At 42.4% G+C, this 5,674-nt stretch overlaps 1 long non-coding RNA gene across 1 annotated transcript; it reads left to right on the plus strand.

Moving 5' to 3' along the window:
* The first annotated feature begins 265 nt into the window (after positions 1–265).
* On the plus strand, positions 266–5,103 carry LOC147747733 (uncharacterized). The gene is made up of 2 exons (XR_015299687.1): positions 266–470; positions 4,903–5,103. It is a non-coding gene; the product is annotated as an uncharacterized LOC147747733 (long non-coding RNA).
* The last annotated feature ends 571 nt before the right edge of the window (positions 5,104–5,674 follow it).

Here is a 5,674-nt window from a genome sequence, read left to right on the forward strand (position 1 = left end):
GAAACCACGGATTAAGAACACAGAGTTAGGACTATCTGTGTGCATCCCTTCCTGTTAAATGTGATTATTTTGCTAAATGGAGTAATGGAATCGAAAGGGGCACTTTGACCCCAATGTTTTCTCCAATAAGGGATACGAATGCTCTGTAATTGCAATCTGTAATTGTCCTGTAAATAAAACATTAACGCCCCATAAAATCTTAATTAGATTTGGCAAATCCCAACAAAAATTGACCAGATCTATGTTTATTTGCGCTTCCCTTCCTCTGTTGCAAACAGAAAAAAGACAAACATATTTATAAATAATTAACTGGGCAGGTCAGGAGAAGGTTAGCCGAAACTAGTGAGAGAACCGCAGCATTTGAGGTCAGAGTACCGAAAACACAGACACGAAGAGGACAATGGGGTGCACTGGTTGGATTTCGCTTCTGACTCTGACGTTGTATGGCACAGGGAGAATCACTGCTGAAGGTACATACTCGTCTTTACTTTGGCCTGTAAATGCCTGTTTGTATTTGTGCACATTTCACTAGAAATAGTGCCCAGGGTTTATAGGCAGCACATGTAGCATCTTATCATTGATTCCTGAGACACCGGTGCATGTTTGGTTGAGAGGGTGTTGAGTGATCGATCACAAGATACCTACAGCAGCTACATTAACCAGTCTGAAATAGAGAACAGGGGATGCTCTTAAGACTCCATTTGTTTGTGACGTAGAGTAGGGCCATGGCAGCTGATATGTCAGAGATAGGTGGCAGATTTCCAACGGAGTGGTTGTACAAGTGAAAATACATTTCATTATAAAGACATAGGGTTCAGTTCAGTTCGTTTTTTATTTCGATAATTAAAAATCATCATAAAAATACATGGTAAACAGTGCATAAAATGTTATTAAATTACATTTTTGAACATTTACGACTATTTAAAAAGATTAAAACATTTACTGGGCACATTGTACATGGACCATGATTCGACGATGAGATTCGTGCTAAAGTTAATTTCTTGTGTTTCTTAATCTAAGAGCTATTTTTAGAAAACTTGAAATGGCGCACAGGGTATACGTATCATTTGCTTTTTGTAGAAACAACAGGGCTGCTTTTGCATGGCGTATTTTCTGGCTTTTAAGTATGTGGACCAGAAATCGACGCCTAGGCAATTGATAAAATGAACATAAAAGTACAAAATGAAGGGTGTCCTGCGGAGACCTATTGTCGCAGCCGCAGGCACCCTTCAGCTCAATCGCTACAGTAAAGCCCGAAGGATAGGCTAAAATATTAGGTAAAAGATTGAGCCTAAAACGACACATTAAAAATCTGTCCTGTTGATTATACATTAAAAACAGATAGGGTTCCATGCCCACCCCGTTGTCTACCAGGCTATGTGCTGTTACTGATCTCTTAAGTATCCCCGCTTTGAGTCTGGCAGCTGCAAAGCTTTCTAATAACAGTTTCTTCACTGTTGTTTTACAATTGTTTGTAATCAACGCGTGATCAAGAATCAAATGAGACTGGTGAATAGTTGTCAGAGTAACATTAACATATTTCAACCAGGGGATTTGGAGTGCATTGTCCCTTAGCAGACAGTCTTTTGCAATTTCCCTGGTTAATTCAGCCTCTGGGTTAGTCAATATTCTAATCCAAGCGGTGATAGGCCTAATCTTCACCTCGTCCGAGATGTATCCCATCCCCAATTCTTGGTGCACAATGACTGAGGAGGTAGATTTTGGAGTTTTGAGGATTCTACGGAAGAACTTGTCTTCTTCAATTTGTAATTTTGTCGGGTCCTTGAATCCCCACACCTCAGCTCCATATACTGCTTTTGACGTGGTGATCGAACCATAGAGCGTCATTATTTGTTCAGGACACCACCGGCCAAGTCTATTCGCAAAACTTAAAATTGCCCCATTGGAGGATATGAGTTTTGAGCAATGTTCTTCCACTACCGATTTAAAATGCATGTCACTATCCAACAAAAGGCCCAAATAGGGAAAGGTGTTAACTGTTTCAAGAGTATGTGTCCCTATCTTGAACACTGGCTTCTTAGCTGGTTTTTTGCCGACCACCATGATAAAAGACTTTTTTAAATTTACTGCAAGGTCCAGGTTAGCCATAAACTCCACGAAACCGATTACCAGGTGTTGTAGACTCCTCGGTGTGCGGGCCAGCAGCACCGCGTCGTCCGCGTACAAAAGTACTGGGATTTGACGCGATCCTACTCTTCGGCAATCCAGGGCAAGGGAGATGAGGGAGCTTTCTAATCCATTGATATATAACGAAAAAAGAAAAGGAGCAAGGATGCAACCTTGACTTACTCCTCCTAAGCAAGGGAAAGCTTCCGTACGTCCCCCCTCTGAGCTAAATCTCACTTTAGCCGTAGTGTTCCAATGGAGCTCTTTTAGGATGTTGATGAGCTCCACTTCCATGCCCATCGTGACCATCATCGCCCTTAGTTTACTTCTGTTGACATTGTCGAATGCGGCTGCCAGGTCCATAAACCCCATATAAACAGTGCCCTTGCTGGCTTTGGTATATTTAGCAGTTAACAGATATAGGTTCAAACACTGGTCGCTAGTTGATCTACCACATCTAAAACCATACTGGGTGTCCACTAGGGTATGGTGTTCCTCGGTCCACTCTGTTAGCCGATTTAATATCACCCTCCCTAGTATTTTTGCTGAAACATCGATTAAAGAAATCGGCCTGTAGCATTTGGGATCTTCTCGGCTCCCTTTCTTAAAAATGGGTACTATCAGTGCGGTGGACCAGGAGCGTGGCAGGCCAGACCTAACCGCCGCATTTAAGACCCTTGTTAGGATAGGTGCCCATAGGTCTATGTTGCTTCTATATAGATCCGGTGGTGATCCATCAGGGCCTGGTGCTTTATTGGGTGTGAGCCCTTGTATCGCTAGTTTGAGTTCTTCAAGTGTAAAGGCTAGGTCTACACTCCTGTCACCTTCCCACAATCCCTCTTGTGTGGGCCCCTTGGTGTTATTATACAGGCCCTCAAAGTGTCTAACCCACTGGTCAGGGAGGATATTTGCACTAATAACTGGGGTAGTGTTATCCTGAAAACAGGGCCTATTCACAATTCTCCAAAATTCAGAATAATCCCTGTTTTCACCTGCCTCTCTCAGGTCTGCCCATACCTCTGCCTGTAGTACCAGCTTCCTCTCCTTTGTTTTGGCTTTGTAAATTTGTCTACAATTGGCCACTAGTGCCGTGTCCCTTGGTTTGCGTTTAAGGGCTCTTTTTAAGTTCCTTAGTGCTTTGGAACAACTTGTGTCGAACCAACGTGGGTGAGTTGATTTCTTAATGGGGCCTTTTATTTCCAGCAATTTATCCGCTAGTTTTGTTAGGGATTCAAAAGAGGCTACTAGGTCTGAGCCTTTTATTTGGAGATCCAAACACTCCTCCACATATTTCCCGCCTTCCACTATTAGTGTTTTATAGAATTCCTGCGGGTTTACTTTTGTCCACTTAAGGCGCCTTCCTTGGGCTACAGGCTGCAACCTGCCCTCCCTTTTGTTGCTATTAGTTCTACGGCCCACATGGTTTAAATCTATGGTTAGTGGGTTATGATCACTAAAGGGGCTCGATTTTGTTATTACCTTCTTGACTCTGGACAGAGCAAAAAAAGAGATGATTATGTAGTCGATCGTTGAGGAGCAACCGCTACCTTTGAATGTAGGAACATATGAATCCTCCCTCTCCTGGGCTACCATGTCCAAAGTGTGGACTAGTGAGTAGGTATCTAGCATAGTGGATAGTAACGTGCCCTCCTGTGTGTGCTCAAAATGCGACCCCTTTCGTAGTGGGCAGACATCCCAATCTATTTGTGTAGTGGAAATATTTGGACAGAGGTGACAATTAAAGTCACCCAATTATACAATGAATGAACTCCCCTCCTTGCTTCTCTGTTCCGTCTCCTCCCTTAATCTATTGCTTAATTCCAGTAGTGCTACGTGTTCCCCTTGTGAGGGCCCTGGGTTGTAAAGGTTGAACAACTGTATTTTCTGCCCTCTACCTTTGTAACTGAGTGCCTGCAGGGTATGCGACGTCCAGGATGTGACTGTCCATTTACCTTCTAGAGTTATGTCAACATAAATGGATAACCCTCCTCTCGCTCTCCCTGCTCTACTTTCCTGTGCTGGGACAGCAAAGCACTTGAAACATTCTAGTTGGTACAGTGCCGGGTCCACTGCCCAGGTCTCTTGGAAGGCTAATATGCTATAGCCCTGAAGTTCTTTTCTCCAATCTGGGTCTTCAAATTTACTCGCTATCCCTGCTATATTCCAGGAAATAACTCTTATATTGCCATCCCGGGCATCACTTTCAATTGGACCCTGGTGCGGTGGACTAGCCTGTGACCCAATCCCCTCCCTTCTAGTATTAGGTTCAGGGCCCACTGAAGCTTGCATTCTTAGGGCATTTCTTGGCTCCATAGGTGCCAGGTCCTTGGTCCTACCCCTATTGTCTATGCCCACTTCATCCCTGCATGGCAGCCCTAGTCATTCATTTCCGTCTAGCGTGTAAAGGGGGGTAAATCTGTTGGTCCACTGGGGGCCTACTTGGTGTGAGAGGTACTGCGCATAGGGATTTGATGTTGGTCAAGAAATGTCCTGCCTCATGATCAAAGGGCAGGCTGAAACTTTGAGGGAGATTGCCTGCCCAAGGCAAGTTGTGGCAAAGCCATGGGTGTAATTACATGCAGGAGTTAGGAAACAGAAGAGACAGCTGTGTGCTAGGAGCACAGTGAGATAGTCGGCTGTTTTTCAAATTTGAGGAGAAGGTACATCATGAAAGATTAAGACAGTATCAGTTGCCTAGCAGGAACTCCTGCTAGCATAAGCGCTTCCTTCTATGGTTAGCTCTTGATTTGACTGCATTATCTTTTTTCGTTTTAGTAAATATGTGTGAGTTTCCAAACATTGAAAATGGGAAGATAGCACAATATTATTACAACTTTCAAAAGTTCTACTTCCCAATGAGTGAAGGCAAGAAGCTGGCATTGTCTTGTACTGCGGGCTACACTACTGCAGCTGGTAACCAAGATGAGACAATTGCCTGCACACAACATGGATGGTCTCCAGCACCCAAATGTTTTAGTAAGTACCACTAGAACTATTGTACTGCCTTTGGTAGAATGTTTTTTTCTGGACAAATCTTAGAACGTATTTTAGGAGCACATGAAAGCACTGAAGTGAAAACTCTTTTGATTTCAAAATATTTTATTGAATATATTTTTTTTACATATATGAATCACAATACAAAAAATAATACCGAACTATAGAAAATAGAAAACATACTAGAATATCTAAGCGAAAGTACAATTGCATTACCAACATTGTAAAACAGTATGAACATAGTATAAATAATAAACAAACATAAAAGGGCTATTTTAATCAAAGATGAATTATTACAAAAATGGAAATAAGTAGCCTAAATTGTAGAACATGTACTAATGTAGGAATCCAAACTAGACCACATACTAGACTTAGAAGGAGAAGAGTCCTTATGAGAATGTGGGTAAAAACACTGCTCATGTCTCAGAAAAAGAATCCACTCCCACCATGCATTAACCGAAAATGAGGTAGCATCCTTTCAATTACAAGTGATAGATTTGAGTGCAGTGGAAATAAGGAAATTGAATAATTTGAAATCCACAGGGGATAAAAT

This window comes from Lissotriton vulgaris, chromosome 1_1 (genome assembly GCF_964263255.1).
Source record: "Lissotriton vulgaris chromosome 1_1, aLisVul1.2, whole genome shotgun sequence".
NCBI classification, from domain to species: Eukaryota; Metazoa; Chordata; class Amphibia; order Caudata; family Salamandridae; genus Lissotriton; species Lissotriton vulgaris.